The sequence below is a fragment of the Centruroides sculpturatus genome, unplaced genomic scaffold (genome assembly GCF_000671375.1).
Source record: "Centruroides sculpturatus isolate CEXI.00-Female unplaced genomic scaffold, Cexi_2.0 scaffold905, whole genome shotgun sequence".
Lineage (NCBI taxonomy): Eukaryota > Metazoa > Arthropoda > Arachnida > Scorpiones > Buthidae > Centruroides > Centruroides sculpturatus.
Window position 1 is genome coordinate 192544 of NW_019385129.1, and position 18865 is coordinate 211408.

General features: G+C 29.1%; 1 protein-coding gene across 3 annotated transcripts in view; it reads left to right on the forward strand.

The window, feature by feature from the left end:
• Positions 1–18865, forward strand: part of LOC111635179 (myotubularin-related protein 3-like) — a 103132-nt gene that overhangs the window by 8795 nt on the left and 75472 nt on the right. Inside the window, exon 1 of one of the 3 annotated variants that reach the window (XM_023380070.1) lies at positions 1450–1787. The exons of the other annotated variants lie outside the window; for them this stretch is intronic. The gene's annotated coding sequence lies outside the window, so the exon portion shown is untranslated. Of the gene's footprint in view, positions 1–1449; positions 1788–18865 lie in introns of those variants that run through there. 3 annotated transcript variants of the gene reach the window in all.

Below are 18865 nucleotides of genomic sequence, written 5' to 3' on the forward strand. Positions count from 1 at the left end.
CAATAGAGATTATTATAACTTATAACTATTATCAAAATTTCATATATCAATGTATTTGTAAAATGAACTATTTTCACATCCAGAATAAAAAACAAAAGAGAAAATTAAATTAATGTTGAATCTGTATAGTCTGTTGAATCATTAAATATCTAAATTAACGTTACATCTATTTCGAAACAGTCATAATTCATTTTCGATTTACTTATATTTAATCATTCTTCTATAAATTTATCACAGTGCAAAATAATTTTAAATTATTATATTGTGACTTAAAACTCTAAATATTTATGCCATTGATGTTTGCCATAGGCCTGTGTTATCAGGAACATAGTTGAGATCTTTTTCTAATACTTTTCCTACCTCTTTTGGTACATCAATTTGGTCCCACAGAATAAACGATGTTGCTTTACTTTCCTTTTCTTCTGGAACTTGTTTCTTCAAGATCCACTTCATTTTTTTTCCAATATTTTCATTTTTAGACTGCGATATACCTGGTCTGTTAGTTTTATAATCCTCCTGTTTATTTCTTTTACTGCAAGGTTAAAAGAAGGTTTTCTTTTTACAAAATACATAAAGAAAACCCTGCAAGGATTGTCTTCTAGCCTAGTGAAATCCTCTAAAGTTCTGTATTTCATGTTTTTTTATATGATCCTAATTGATTTACTTAGGCACCGAATTATTCTTTTAAACGAAGAACAATCTTTCGGACGATTAATTCTATATACGGACGTTGGAAAAACTCCCTTACGCATACATTCCTTAAGAAAATCCAACTTATAATTCCAATTTAAAATTTATTATTTTTTTTCTAATAAATATTATTGTAGCTTCATATTTAAAACAGAAAATTATATCTTCTAAAGAGTTAACGGACATGTTCGGCGCTCGATATATGCATACTTCACGATTATTTTTGTAATGGTAAAATGAAAACACGAAAATAATTCAAGCGATTAAAAGATAGAATTGATATAATTGAATTTATTTAAATAAATTTAAACAAATTACTAATTTAAATAAAAAGCAAAACGTTTTAAGTTAACCACAAAAAAAAAATTCTGCAAATAACTAATATCGAATGCGTAGTAAAATAAATGATTATATATGTATTCATATTTTAAAATAAATATAAAACTATTATCTCCTATATTCAAATTTTAATTAACAAAACAGAATCTTTTCCTTGAAAAAATTTCAAGGACTCGTACACGTCTTAATTACAACACTTAATTCAATTGAGAAACATTTCGGTATAAAACACACAGAAATTTAATAAACATTATAAAACGTTATAAAATTTAATCGGCTTAATTGCAATTGAAAAATCATTTTAAAAAAATACGAGGAATAATAATTATTTAATGTTTTACAAATTGTGTAATACAATTAGGAAGAAGAAAAAGAAGAAGAAGAAGAAAAAAAAAATTGATTCCGATTTACGACGCCAGACGGCATTGTCGAGTAACCGTGTGACGTATATGGGAGAGATTTTGTTATCTCGACGTGAAGTTGGTGAAGAATTATAACTTAGTTTATAACAGCGAACGGAAATTATTATATTTTAAAATAACGATTATAAATAATTGTTTACGAGTTAATCGAGATATTAAATATGATTGTTTATTTTCTTAAATGACGGAGAATTAACCGAGAATGGAACGATGTTAAGTTAGGGTTAGTTTAGTCACTTTAGGTTTGAGTTACAATTACATTTAAAAAACGAAAGTTTATTGGTGAAGTCGTCGCTTGTTTTGATTGCCAAAGGTCGTCATCCAGTCCTAATACATGTAAGTATCGGACACACTTTCTACTACTATTTCGCCTCTTGTTTCGTTTTAACACAAAAATACTCCATTTAAAAATGAATTGTAATGTTTACATGCAATAATTTATTGGTATATCAAAGGAATTCCCAGTCTCTAGCCTGTTTTAATGCAAAAGAATGAAACGTTTCACAATTTCTAAATTTATAAACTGCTTTATAAGCACTTTAAATGCTTAAAAACTGAAAAAGTAAAGTAGTTTGGGTTGATAAACTTGGATCTTTTAGTTTTTAAGTGTTTAAACTCATATAAAACTATTTTCCCCCTTTATTTTTATCAGAAAGCTAAAGTTTAAAGAGGAAATTTTGTTTCTAATTTCGGTTTTCAGAAGGAAATCAGATAATAATCCGTACATATACATGTTTGATGATACAAATTATATATATAAATTGTTTGGGTATGCTGCATTTGGTGCGTCTATAAACGATATCCAGAAAAATGTTTAAACGATTAAATGATTATTACGTGGATGATGATTATACATGAAAGGTTAACTTTGCCGATTTATTTGGACGAATAAATAAGTGAAGTGCTCGAGGTTGGAAAGATATTTGCATTATTCTGTGATATGCACACCTTACGTTGGTGAAATGTTGATGTTCTGGTGTTAATGGGATAAAAATTTGCGAGGAAAATATTCTGCATGTACTAGGAAGTGTTCTGAAAATTTTGAAACCGTGTTCTGTCCAAATTTTCTAAATAAATTTGGATCGAACGTGCTTAATGAGTATTAAAAAGAATTTTTAGATTTGTTAAATAGCTGATGTTCTTAAATGTTGTAGTTTGATTGAAGTGAAATGAAACATTTTCAAAATGGCCATTATTACAGGATTAAAATTGAAATCTATCCTGTAATAAATCCACCTAATTTTTAATATGAGAAAATATTAAACTGTAAAATTGAATAATAATTATTGTTAATATTAACTTTTTGATAAAGTAATGTTTTAATATTGGGAAAAATTTGTTATTTTAGAGTTGCCCTGTGTGTTGTATTTTTGCATAACTTTAAAATTATTCTATTAAATTTTAAGAAGAGAAGAATCTCTAATGCAATATTCTTGTAATTTCTTAACATTGCAATAATAATATTAGATGTTTACTTTTGAAATAGCAAACAAAATATATTTAAAAAATAAAGTTTCTAATGAGATGTAGTGGTACAGTACCTAACATAACTTTAACCTTTTGGCAAAAGCATGTCTATTAAAAAGCAATTTTTTTGAGTTTGTTTGTGCTATTCCTTATGTAATTTTTGTTCATAATAAATTATTGCATTTGAAAAGAAATATGAATTTATCATTTTTATCAGTATTTTTGATTACTTTTATTGCATAATATCTAAAATTACAAACATATTTACCTAATGTTGTCTAAATTGTGAATGTAAGAATATTTCAAATTCTAAAGGAAATTTTATTATATTATACTATTATTTGGAAATTTATTTAGATCTTGAATTATAATTAAACGGAACTGGTTTTAAGAGACGNGTACATATAATGAATAGCAAGGACGAACGAATTTTCACTATGTCGGGTGTTTATCATGTCGGGTGTTTTATCTAATTAAATATGTAATCTATATATCTAAGACCGTCAACAACTTCTATGAAGACCTACCTCTTTTGATGTTTTCTTCTTATTATTATATTATACTATTATTTGGAAATTTATTTAGATCTTGAATTATAATTAAACGGAACTGGTTTTAAGAGACGACCAGGATAATATCAGGTTTCCCTGTAATAGATTGTTTAAAATTTTCTCCTTGCTTGTGAAAACAAATTGAAAACTTTGTTTAACACATTAACTTAAGTGTAAGTTAAAGCAACATTCAGAACAAGAGACACTTATTTGCTATATGGATTTTGCTGTAACCTATTCACTCTCAATGTAAGATGGGATTTTGTCTGTGAATCTAATATATGCATTATCTCAAAATATTTAATCTGAAAAAAACCTGTAACCCTTTCCATTGTTTAGCTGTTCTAATAATCAAAAATATGAATGATTATCAATGATTTAAATAGCTAAGTAATTTTGATAATTTGAGCAATACACATTTTCATGAACAATCTGGTCATTATTTATTAGATTTATTTGGAGAAAAATCTTGGCATTAATTGTTTTAAAACAATTAATTTAGAGTTCTTATTAAGCATGAATTCAAAGTTACATTTAGAATATTGAAATTAAAAAAAATGCATTTCTTTTTGTTATTAAACATAGGTAATGTTGAAAAGACAGTGCTGTTTTCAGTATTGTTTACTTGAATACTGAAATTGTTTTAAAAGAGGATTTAGTATTAATATTTTTCTTAAATATGAAATTATAAAAATCAGATTTTCACATCTGAAAATATTTTTCTTTTTTTAATATCTGAAACATTGAATATGATTTCTCCTGATGAAAAAGCTATTGTTGTTTACTTTTCAAATTCATTAGTATTTTTAATTATTAGTAATGTAAAAGCTAGAATGTTTAAAATAATATTTGTTGCCTTTGGATCGCATTACTATATTTTATTCAATAACAAATTACTGCAGTGCATTTTGGAAATTATCACAATATAGAATTTTTATTAAATAATGTAAAACCTGGCCTTATATTTTGTTTATGTTGGACTGAGAATAAAGAATTACTATTAAAAAATGGTAGAAATAGAATTAAGAAATAGTTATTGATTTTTATGGAAAATTATCTAAACTTTTTTTAAAATTTGAAATTTAAGATTTATAATCATTAATATTTATTTTAAGTTAATATATTTTTACACCATTATTTTGATGATCTGTTACAATATTTTTAAGTGCAATAGTTTCATACATTAAATTAAATGTTATTTTAATTGTAATATTACATTTAATTCTTCAATATAGTCCATTCAGCAAAAGAGTAGACATGAGTCAGCCTGAGCTGAAGCGTCTGTCAGATGAAAGGCGGCATGTTGACATGAGCTGATCTGATTTCTTTCAGCTGTTTTTTTTACGTTTATAAAACATTTTATACCATCTTTATCGTAATGTTGTTTTTTTTTAAATAATTTTATTGCTTTTAATTCTAATGTTACTCACTCATTAATTACATGTCTCCTTTCCTCTGACATAGATTCTTCTAGCTCAAGCTGATTCATGTCTACTCTTTCACTGCATGGACTATAGTTTGTATGAAAGCTATTTGGAAATTGATCTCCACTAAGCAGTTAGAAAATGAAGAAAGGAAAAAACAATTTTATTACAGTATTTACAAAACTTAGCTACCTGTTGAGGCTACTTTTCAACATAATCTCTCTTTAAATTCAGGCACTTGTTATAGCAAGGGACAAGTTTCTGTATCCCTTTATATTGCATTACTGCTACTATTTTTAATTGCTTAAGAATTATCAATATGAATATTATATACAATTTAAACATGTAACTGATAGATAGATATATATATCAGTTGTATTTTATTCAAATTGTAAAATTTTGCTTTGTAGTATCAGTAATTACAAATTTATAGATTCTAAATGTTTATTTTTAGTTTCTGTCAATATTTAACTTAACACCTGTCAATATTATATATAAGAATACATTGTCATGTGGAATATACATATAATCTATTAAATTTAAATACTGTACATTGAATATATTAATGATTTATTATTATTATTATTATTTTAAAACAAAATTGTTAAAATATTTTTCAAAGACTTTTGTTAACAAAAAATACTCATCTTTAGATGTAATCTGTATTTGTTTTTACATTTATGTAATAGTAATTGCTGAAATCAATTATTTCAAATATCAAAGATTAATTGCATTTAAATATTTCTCTAAACACGTTTTTAAGATATGTAAATTGTACTGTTTGTGGGGAATATTTTTACAAAAACTATTTACTTACTTATGACTAAATGAACAAACTTATTACACACACAGTGTAATAACTAAGTAAGTAAATAGTTTCTGTAATTAAATAATACAGGCAAGAAACTTTAATATATTACATATTTTTGTTTTTAATTTTTTTTCCAGTATATATTAACATGCCTTTTTCAAATGGTGCAGATCTTTATCTATTAAATGTTGTGTTGCTGCTGTTTCCAGAATTTTTGTATTTTTTGTTTTTAATTTTCAGGCTGTTTAGAAAATTTGTTACAAATTGTATCTATATAAAGAACAGGTTTGTTGTTAACTTCAAAAATTTGTTTTGACTAATATACATTTTATTTTGATTATATTGGATTTATAATTCTGCATTTCAAAAGTAAAGAGAGTATTGTAGATATTTGTTCTTTTAGTAACAAAATAAATAGTAAATAATTTAATTTTATGATAACTTTTAAACTAAATTTTTTAAATCTTTATGATCAATAAGATTGTTATGCATTATAGAAGTATGTTGAATACAGTTTATGTATTGAATTATAAAAACATATGATACTTTGACATTTTATATAATTTTGATTTAGAGGTTTTTCTAATATATATATATTAAGGAAGGCGGCAACAAGGGGTGGTGTTTTCCACACTAACACTTTTCTGCTCCTCACTCGCTGCTAGTTCTAACTTTTACCCCACATGTGTTTAAAGGGAAACAGTGTAAAAGAAAGTCACAAGCAGTTTACCGCTGGATGAAACAGAAAACAGGCACATCAGATTCAAATACTAGACTGCGTGAATAGACATGAGGTAAAGAAAAGACTGGTTTGCATATGAAATACAAGAAGCTGCCATATTGGTATGCTTCTTGGACTATGCATTGCTAGTGAGGTGGGCATTTTTATAATACAATAGTCTATCTCTATGCTAAATCTACATAAACCATTAGTGATACAAAAGACCCAGACTTGGAAATTTCTGCTTACATCTCTGAACATTGTGTGTGTGTGTACACTGGTGTCCCTGAAACTCAAATCTCGATAACTTGACATTCCATAAAGCTTATTGAGTCATCCAAAAAAAAAAAAAAAAGATAAAAATTACTAGATATAATACTAGAATCAAATAAGTTATTGTTATTCACTGGCAACAGTTGTTAATAGCATCAATTCCATGTGTTAACAAAGAATGTAATCCTTTATCCAAGGTGCCAATGCAAAATGCTACCACGCAAATATCATTAACTTGAAAGTAACCCCCAAATAGTCAATAGTTCTTTTTAATTAAATTTTAACTAGAAATAGAAATAGTGACTATTTCTATTTCTAGTTAAATTTTAATAAGTACAGTATGTAATTAATATGTATATGAGTTTGCACATGTAATACCTTTATGAAAATTCCTCTATTTAGACTAGCATCATCACTATCCATAAAACTTAACATTTTTGGCAACTCATCATATTCTTGGTCCAGGACTTGTGTATGTGTTGTTTTTTTAATTTTAGGTCAAATAAATAATAATTTTTCATGTATATTTATTTTTATACTTATTTATATAATCATAACTGATGTAATTTGGTGCCAAGTTTTTATCTACTTCAAATTGTATTAAAAAATTTTCCAATGGTCATAATGACAGGACGACACCAATTTGCCAATTCTGACAACCTGGATTTGAGAACAAGTTATCTTAAAGTTTAATTAGTGGTTAATCTGGATATATTGGATCTGTTTCTCATCACCTGATCAAACTTATGATATGAACAAAAGGCTCACTTAATGTTTGCATGATAGACTTCTAAAGGGAAAAAGTACTAATATAAAATCTACCAAGATTTAGTTGGTCTTAAATTTTTTCTTTTTCCTTCAGATCTTTAGAATATAAAAATGTCATTTCTAATATTGGAAATTTAAAATACTCTATAGTTGAAATATTATAAAATGAGATGTTTTAATAATTTTTTTCAACATTTTTACTTGNACGTTACTTCAGCTATAGGAAGACCAAGAGCAAGAACTTGATGCTTAGTAATAAAGACAAACGGATGGTTAAATTGTCTCTTACATTTATAAAATTAAAATAATTAAAGTTTACTAACGCTTTTTTTACTGATTTTACATTGTTTAAACGTTGATCTTTTACTACTTCTCTTCTAAAAATTTTCAGCTTATAAATCGTTCAATAAATAAATTTCAAATGCAACTACAACGAAACGTTTTCTTGTTTTTAGAAAAATGATAAAATTTATAATTAATTACTTCATACACACACATCAAAGTGCTTTAACAGCAATCCAGTCACTAACCATCAAGGTATGTAAAACCATGCAAATGGATGTAGCAGACTCAAGAAATGAATGAATTTATCATCCATACCTACTACACTATCACAAAACTCAAACCAGACATGACAGCTTAGACACTACATGATAAATTCAAAAATGCAAAGAGTTGTTGATCAGAAAAGAACTTATACACAACAATCTTAGTCCATAAACAATGCTTGAACATATTAAACAAGTTGCACAGCATATATGTACTATACACACACACTATATCACATGACAGATCAGACTCATTGATAGTGCCTCAACAGTAGTCACTTTGAAAACATACACAGCTTAACATAAACAATGAAAACCATAAATGAACACATAAACACAAGTACAACTAGTGAAACACGTACACTGAACCAATATAATGTGTGGTACGATCGACGAAACAAAAACATTATAAAGTTTCGTAGATCGCACCACACATTATATTGTTTCAGTGTACGTGTTTGATATATAAGTGTGGTGAGTTGTGAGTTTTTTTTTTTTGTACAACTAGTGATACTAAAAACATATTTAACACTTACTAATTTATTTGAAGAAACACTCACTAAATATACAGGTTTAAATCCCACACAAAGATCACAAATATCCAAATACACACATCAGAATGAGTGGAGAAAACTCTACACTAAATAAATACACACATACATAGTATCAAAGCACATTCAACCTGAATTAATGCTTTCAGACATAAAAACATGTCTGTTCTAATGCAGTCACTTACCATAGTCTTAAATTACAATCACAGGAAGACAATCAAAAAACAAATTATAAGCCTGGTTGCAAAGAAGACTAGAAGCACAAATATGTAACTTCAGACAACAATTTGGCAGGCTAACACAATACACTAAAATAACATAACATCATACTTAATGAAAGAGGTTAGGAAAATTAAAACATGTGCATGCACATAGTGGGAACAACACAATATGCACATATACAGGAATGCATTGATATGCTCAAACAAAAACTAGCAGCCAAGTTGCAAAGACTGAAATGATACAAAGCCTGTATGTTATGAAAACAACAAAATAAATTATTTATAAACAATGAGACACTTTTTTTTCTACAGATGTCTACATACCAAACCCACCACTCAATTGCAGCACAGTGGCACTCCAGCAGAAAAATAACTTGTGGATTATTGGTCTGTTCTTTGATCTAATCCATTCATACAAAAAGATGAAATAAACTGGATCAAAGAGGAAGAAGAAAACATGCATGAAACACTAATCATACCCATGTCAAAGTAAACATACACAACATCCAATATGTATTACAAAGAATATACAGTTGGAAGACACCTGGTGCAAACAACACTCACAATTTCTGGTATGAAAAATTTACATCTCTGAATTAGGAAGTAGCCAAATACATTTTATATACACAATCAACAATCCATAAGACATGACAAAATTTGTTACATACAGCGTCACCACATACATGAAACCCAAAAATAACACCACCAGGAACCTTATACAATACAGACTAATTACATGCCTTCCTATACTCTATAATCAGTCACTTCATGCATCACAAACAAAATATATCATAATATAGAACAACACAACATACTCAAGTAATAACAAAAAGGTTGTTTACAAATCACATGGAATGCAAAGAACAGTTACTCATAGATTTGTCATTCTATGACAAATATGTATGCACACACAAACTACGTATAGCATAAATAGATTACAGCAAAACATTCAAGAACATCCCATACTCACGGTTAATGCATACACAATATGTACACAAAATATATACAACACTCATTACATTTTTTGAAAACATAATGCAACACTAGAGAATGACACTACCCTTCAGATTTCATAACACACACATCCGAAACAAACTAAATACATTCTGGCGTAGTAAATACTAGTATTGTGTTTTATTCCAAAGACACATGACAAGTGGAATAAAACACAATACTAGTGTTTACTATACCAGAATTATAAAACAGGACACGGTTTCAAAAAACAAATCAAAGTAAATACACATAAGGCAAGGCATTTTCCAGAGATACTCATGAAGTCCTCTTCTGTTTTATATGGTCTTAAACCAGAACCAGCATGCCAAAAATTTCCTCAACTTTCATCTCACTAACTCCATTCTCAAGATTAAGGAAGGACAAACAGACAGATGAAAGTGGGAATTTATAGGTCTCCAATTTTTTCAAATTGCAGCCCAATAAGTACTCTTCAGTAATCAAGTGCATTAAAACCATCGAACACCAGTAGTCTGTCATGGGTTCACACATGGCCAGCAGACTGGCCAAATGACATTTTCTAGGTTTTGTTTGCTTTATTAACATTTAAAATGGGGTCACATTTACATAAAAATGTTTCCAAGATGCATCCTCCTTGGCAGATTGCTCATGTGTCATGTTGTCATAACCAAATAAACCAAACCAGTTTTAATAATTTTTCTATAAACACAATATTTACAAGGACATGAATAACTACCAAGAAACCTGGATATCTTCTCTTCATTTCATCTCCCCTTATTAACTCATAAATCCATTACTTTGTTTAAGGCACAAAGTAGAGCTGAAAGTCTTTCTGTACCAATGTTTATTTTTCATCAATGTTTATCATGGTGACACTGCTTCATTCAAAATTTTCTACAGTTGTAGTCTGTGTAATGTGCACTTTATACACATGTTGAAACTTACTGTCAAATCTGCTTCTAGTATGCTTTGTGCCACAACTTTCAAAAGTTAGATGTTTTTTCTAAGCTTTACTTTTTCAACCTGATTTCACTAGTTTTTTTTACAGGATCACATAAAAGCAATTATTCTTGCATTTTTACAACAGTTTTTTTTTTATTTAAACAAGTCTTATATCAAATATTTTGGACGTTAAGATTAGCAACTTCAATCACATATAGGGCTATCACAACCTATTTAACACAGAACACTTTTTAATTAAATATTAATAGTAGACAGTGTTAAGTAGTAGTCGTTGACCATTCTCATTTCCAGGAGGAGGTAATATTTATGAAATAATCTTCTATAGCTTTGTTTCTAAGTTTTTTTTTCACTTTTTTATCTTTCTCTAACTAAGCTCACTAATAAGCCATAGATTTTTTAAATCTAAGATGTTAAATCCTTTTAAAAATAATAAATTCTGCTTATTTCTGGAAAAAATACAAAAGAATCACTCAGATTATTATTCATAAAGATTTTTTTTTTATTGATACAAATGATATTACATTTTTTTTTATTCCGTAAAGTCAATAAATTAAGTTTTTATACAGACTGTTCCATATAAACCAGAATTATTTTATTTATAATTTAGCTTTCTATTTGAATATATTCAAGATCCTATTAATTATATCTAAAGCCAGTTTAGAAATTATAATTCCTATAAACTTTATACATAAAAATTTAGTAAAAATAATGGCAATAATCTAAAATTGTTTCAAATTAAAGTCAAAAGAATTTGAGGTCGTAGGAATGTCACTGCTACAATATTATTATAAAATAAGTTTTTATAAATAAATACTAAATAAAAATAAATACTTTTGGTTAAATTAACTTCAACCCTCTTATGCAGTAGTATCTTCTATCTATCAAATCATCAGTATAGTGTCATTTGAATAGGAAAATTGCATAATACAAGATTACTGGCAAGCACAAAATATGTTTTAAGTGATTTTCCAGGGTGCCAAGTTTAAATATTTGGTCTATTTTTTGCAAAATTTGTTTCATTGGCAGATTATCATTTGATGTAATAACATGAACAATTTGTTAAAGCTAATATTAGCAAAAATGATATCTTAAAAAATTTAAGATTTTCAATTGGTGTCTACTTGACCAATGAAATTGTTCCATTTTATACCATCCACGTATTGCAATAAACATGACAATTGTAGGCTGAAATAACCAAACTCATTATATGGTTTTCGTTTTCATGTTTCTTATATTATAGTATTTGATTTATATAACTACAAAGATTATCTTACGTAAGTATTTATTGCATCAAGTGACCAATCTAACACATTTTAAATTAAAAACTCTTTAAATTGTGTACAGTAGAGGAATAAAGAATTTTTAAAATGTGTTAGATTGGTCACTCGGTATGGTAAAACTTATATAAAATAATGTTTGTAGTTATATAAAGCAAATACTATAATACAATAGAAGGTTAATAGTACGAAATAAGCTTATAATCTTAATGTTTGTTCTTATTTTTTTTGCCTGGGAAATGCCAAGCTTACCTGTTATTTCTCTTTAATGCAGGAGGTGCAAAAGTAGGTATACAGTTGTTATTATGGAAAAAAAAAATACATGGAGAAAATAGGAAGGAAAAAACATTTTTATGTACAAATTAAATCACAAATAACGAATACAAATTAATAACAGATAATAAAAATAATAGTAATGAACATTTGTACTTCTCAGATTCTCAACTGTATACCTACTTTTGCACCCCCCCTGTGTATCTTGCAAATGTTACTGTTCAAGTTCTAAGATTCATTGATATTCTCTATCAATTGTCTTGTCAGTTTTTAACCTCTTGTCTAGCTCTATCCAATTTTGAAACATTCCACTTTTTTTTAACTGTTGTGGCATGTAATAGTTTGCAAAATATTCCAATCAAAGTTTCCACAAAATGCAGACCAATTTTGCAAGTTAGGAGCAGAACACATCAGGGGGAAAAATACTGGATTTGCACAAGCTGAATATATTAGCCATTTTTTAACGTCTTATCTAATTCTAGTGACAGCCCATATAGTATCCTAACTGTGCATTACATAAATGAGGGTTTAATTAGTGCCAGGCCTGGACTTTATGTGAGCAATAAGTAATGAAAAATTTGTTAATGAATCAAAAACCTGAAATAATTTCTATGTAATACAAAAATATCTATTTATTAGTCTAAACCCAAATATGTACAAGAATGAAATAAGTTAATCAGAAATTCAAAATATAATAAAAGATAATTTATCAATCAAAATCAAATATGTACAAGAAGCTTTCCCAACAATTGGGGACTTAAATTATAACTATCTTATAGTTAAGTTTTATCTCCACAAAACCAACAAGAGAAAATTGAAATATATCAAAAATTCACAAGAAATCTTGCAAAATAAAGTCACCTGACCATCACCAAGAAACTTCTACATCGCAATGGAACTTGAAAGCCTTTCTTTAACCTCATTTGATCTTTAGCATCACCTCATTCAATCCTTAGTTTAATGTCTTCTTATATTGTGATGACATTACATGGTTGTGCCTAGGGTTTCTCATTTCCCAGTCTTTTGCTTGTCCCGGGATCCCGGGATAAAAGTGAACTGTTTCCCGGGATCCCGGGATAGAATTAATTATTTTTAAGGTATACAAAATATCTTGAAATCAAATTATATAAATATTTTCCATTTTTTAAAGTAATTTTAAAGTTCTGTAACCTCCAAAATCATATTAATAATGCTGTGTAAGGTCTATAGGCCTATAATAAAAATTACCTTTAAATAACGTAGAAATTTTCACAAATAGAAAAAAATTAATTAAAGTTTGCTGGAAACTGCATACAACAACAACAAAAAAAATGTTTTGAATTGAGTTAAAAATTAAAAAAATGAACTTCTAATTTAGAAGGTAATTTTCGTTTTTTAAATAAAATATAATACAAAATATTGCAAACTTTTATAAGATTTTAAAAAGCAAAGATGGTCAATACTCCGATAACTCACTCTAATTCTTATTTTAGTAATGAAAAGTCTTGCCACCGAGAATGCCCTTTCCGATTCAATTGATGTGATTGGAATAGTGTTTAATGCATTTAAGAGAAGACAGATATTATGTGTTTTTTCACCTGTAGCCTGGAAGCTTTCGAGTTCGTTTTCGAGATTGTAGTACTTCTTTCGCTCTCTAGTATTCTTGATTTGTCTACCTTGGCTGCTTTAATAGCGGCATCAAGCTTAGAGCTCGATAATTCGGCAATTCATTTGGCTTTAATAATCAGGTTTATGAAGAAAAACTTCATACTTGCAGACTTTGTACTCGTTTGTATCCTTGCCCAATTTGCACAATCTGGCGTCAGGCATTTATTGAAGCTACTGGGCATGGTTAAAACTCAAGACAGCGTAAGCACAATTATTCCAGATATTACAGGTTCCGACAAGTAAAGAATTTTTATAGTCCTGCCACAAATAAGCTATATATTGATTATTGACCATTTGTGACATGCTATAACGAGCAAAAATTTAAAAAAAACTAATAGGTAGGTTTAAAATTAATAAATACAAATGTATTCTGACAGTGAATGAGTTAATTATGCTTTCTATTTGCAAAATTCCTCAACCTTAACACAAAATAAGAAAAAAAGTGAATTTTTAAGAAATTTGCGGGATTTCCCGGGATAAGAAAAATTTCCCGGGATATTTCCCGGGTTAAAAAAACAACCGGGATCCCGGAATCCCGTTTGAGAAACCCTAGTTGTGCCCACTCGATCCTATTTACATACTTTACTGGCTAATATTTGTTAATTTTAGTAATCTTTGTTAAGTCATGTCATTGTTCTTACATTTAATTATTTCTGAACTTTCGTGGTTCTTTTTTTGTGACAATTTGGGGTGGGAGATCATTCTCTTAACTTCCTCAGGAAGTCTCCCCTGAGACGTTGCTTCCAGGTTCAATGATGTAACAGGTTGTAGCCTGCAGTCATCATAGTAAGGTGAGTTTTAGAATTTTGTCTGGGTGAGGTGTGGTAGTCTATCCTTAATGATCATAATGCCAAAAATAAATAAGAAAAGATGAACGAAAAATTATTTCCAAACAAAATAGAATGGGTCAGAATCAACTCCTTATCTCTTTCTCTTCAATTTCTCCTAATTTAGCATTACTTTTTAATAAAAGGAGTCAGAAAAATGTCTGTCATTGATAGCCTTAAGAAAATCAATTCCAGTAACTTGTACTGGACTTTTTTCTATAAGTTGATGTTCAGAGTCATTTATATTTTGCAGAATTAATGGAAATCTCATAACCAGAGATAATATTCACTTCTGCAAATTATCCTTTTTCTAATAATTTTCCTTGTCTCCTTCAGTATCATCTGGTTTGTTCCCCTTTATTTCTGTGGGGGCCGAGGGGGAGAGAAATTTAAAAAAGTCGACGAACAATAAGATGTGATATATATCGTCATCGTCTCCCTTGCCGTTTGAATTGCCGAGCGGTAACAATCAACGACATGTGGAAGCAGTTGAGTCAGAGATAGATGCTTCGTTTACAAACAACACAACCGTTTATTAAACACGAAGGAAGCTTACAAGATTTCCGCGATCTTGGAAGTTCTGCGGCGGCTGTGGCCTCTGGGTCTTCCTCTCCTTTCCAAGATAGTCCCATTTTGAAGGAGTGTCCCTTGTTCGCGAATGAACCATTCCATCACGTCTCGACGACCCCGGGACGATGCGGTCGACTTCCGTTGAGGGAAAGATGTCGATTCGAGGTCGGGAGATGGAGACAAAGATGGGTGCGAGACACACACACAACAACAGGTCAGTCACATGGAACTTTCGGGAGAAGAAGCCGTCGCATCCTCGAATTTCTGGGGTTTTATCCGTTTTCTCTCAGATTCCCCTTTCCGATTGGTCTCTCCTCGTCACCTGATGACAATTCGAAACCTTTCGGGGGCGCGGGAGAGGTCAAAATCGAAGTTTAATTCGATCTCCAACCGGAAATGGTCGACAGACTTACTTTCTTCTATTGTTTAAAAGTCTTCTATTGTCTAGCGTTGCGTTTTCATAAAATAAAAAGCTATTTCTAACTACTATATTATTTTCTTTAAAACAATTATTTTAACGCGAATTTTAGTGAGGGTTCGGACCTGTCCAGAGCCTCACATTTCTTGTTACATCAGTCAATATTGGCATTGATATACTGATAGATTAGTCTTCCTTTTTCAATTCTGTTTCAGCATTTGATATTTGTAGCAGTGAAAAAATTCATAAATTTTTCTATTGAACCCAACTATTTTTTGTTCTGCTTCTTTTGTTAATTTTTTTTTCTTATATGCACTTTCAGATAATTTTTTAAAACTTGTTCATTACTACTCTTTAGTTGATTATGATAAAATTTATATAAATAAACAAATTTAACAATGAAAGAATTTTTCAGTTTCTACAAAATTTATATTTACTGTTAAAAATGGTCTGAAGGACAATAATTTTTAAAGCAAGGAAATTATCAAATTTTAATAATAGGTAAAAAGAGTACAGTAATCCCATATTATTCATGAGGATTACATTCCAACAATAAGCTGCAATAATAAGACTAGGTATATTTATACAAAAACAGCCCATAAAAAATATAAAATAAATATCCATAACTGATCAATAATCGACACACCTTTTGCAGAGATAGAAAAAAATTTACTTAAGTTCAAAAATTACAAATTCACCTAATTTACTCATAAACACACATCACACTCAGTGATTTATACTCAAATATTGAATAGTGATTCTCTGTAATCAATAGAATGCAACTGAAAGCTGAAAATATCTTGTTAATCAGACTTTGTGAAAAATATACGTGCAAGTTTACTTCGATGCAGTGCAAAATATAAACAATAGCATGCCAATTGACATATTTATATTAAAAAAGATCAAAGAAGCCAACTAACTAAATTATTTACTTAATTGACGACTTTGATAATTTTTTAAATAAAAATTTCCTTTCAATATGTGATCCGACAGAAATGCCACCCCTTTGGAAGTGCTGCCCATGATAACCATCTCACTGCCTCACCCATGCACTGGTCCTGTCTTAAACTAACTATTCATTAGGTTAAACAACAATAAATATGGATACAATACTATACAATACAATACTATACACAACAAAACACAATACATACATATTATCTCATCTCATGTGGATGACTCACAACTCTACACATTCATACAAGCATGGCTAAATCACCTATTACAAGTTACAAGTACTTATTCCACTGACATTCAGTTGGAGGTCAAGACGGCAAATGCAGAACACATCACACACAAAAACAAAGGAATCTTGAAGAAAGAATTGATTTTGTATTCAGAAATGGAGATGTCATTGAATTCATGAATGAATGGGGGAATTTACGAATATTTTAGGATTTCAACAAGCCAAACTCTCAGAACACAAATAAAATAGACTAATAAAAGAATATAACAACAGATTACACTCCATACTAACAACACAAGTGAATGCAAAATACACATTCTGTCCCAGTATTGACATGTTTATTGGGCTGCAATTTGAAAAAATTGTAGATATATAAATTCCCACTGTCATCTGTCTGTTTTTCCTCAGTCTCAAGAGTGGCATTAGGTAGATGAAAGACGAGAACAGATATGAAAACCTTAGGGACAGGAAGTTCTTATTAACTATATACAAACTTCCGATGTAAACTGGAAATCACATTATTTCAATTAAAAAATTTTCCCAGAAAGAATGTTAGATGACTGGCACAACTTTATTGTTAAAGGAAAAGTATGATATACAGACACAAGCCACTACTGATTTGTGGTAGAGAGCATATATTTTAAGTTAAATAAATTAAAAATATGATTAAAAATTTCACACTGATATTGTGACAATGTCACAATAAATAATTGTTTGTTTGAGTTATATATTGGTCACATACACAACTGAACTCCAAAGGAGAAAATACACATTAAAAAAACATAACAAACACCACACTAAATCATCCACAGAAAGACTGGTTCTTCCTTGTAAAGAGGGAGGATGAGGTATTATATTTTAAACCTGCACTACAAACAAATACAAGAATTGCAGTCTCTGTATTTGCATTGTATCTATCTGTGAGACAATAAGAAATTGCAATTCTTGTATTTGTTTTTCTGCAGAAAACAAACATCACAATTACACAAAGGCTATAACTCTTGCAGACAAAAACAGTACATCATTAAATTTACATAACACTGACTTGATCTAACAGTACACAAAATGCACAGATGCCATCAGGCAGTCTTGATGCTCAGGAGGAGCTCCAAAGGTAACCTAACAATTTCAGCCAGGATCAAGCTGACAGAACTGTCAACTTGTTAGCTGACTCATAGATGCCTCTTTGGAGAGACAGAAGGTTCACAATTTCCAAACAAGATAAGGTCATAAATACCAGAAACTACAGAAAGCACATCTTAAAAGACAACATTCACAGACAACACCTATAGGAAATGCAGCATCAAGCATGAGACTACTGTATATAACACACCCACCTCAGTTTGCAAGCTTATAACACAGACTATGTACATTGCTTTAACCAAATAGCAAATATAATACATCAAAAGCTTGTCCACAAACACAAACTTTTACACACAGGAATCATGCAACAAATAGACATCTCAGTCATAGAAAACCACACAAAACATACTATGACCAAGTGTCATATAACATACCTTACACAAAAGTTTAAAACATTAGGACTTCAGAATGGCAAAAGGCTGCCATACTAAACACTTCAGATAGTCAGTAAATTCTTAAACACAGATACATACACAAACAACACATAAACAAAACATTTGTTTTCTGTAGTTATGCCTTGACTTTGGTCTTTCTTAGCTTTAGGTATCTATATGTATGCTATGTAATATACATTCCAACAACACCAAATAATTATAGTAATGATGATTATTAATAATAATAATATCATCTTATACTCTGACTTTATTTCTTAATATTAAAACATCTAATACTTCTTACATTTTCATTATTAGTTAATGATGATCAAACAAGTGTGTATTCTAATAACTGAAATATTTGATGTTAATGTTGTTGAATAAGCGAGAGGTTATCTTTATTTAGTTTCATATTCTAAAACGAATAAG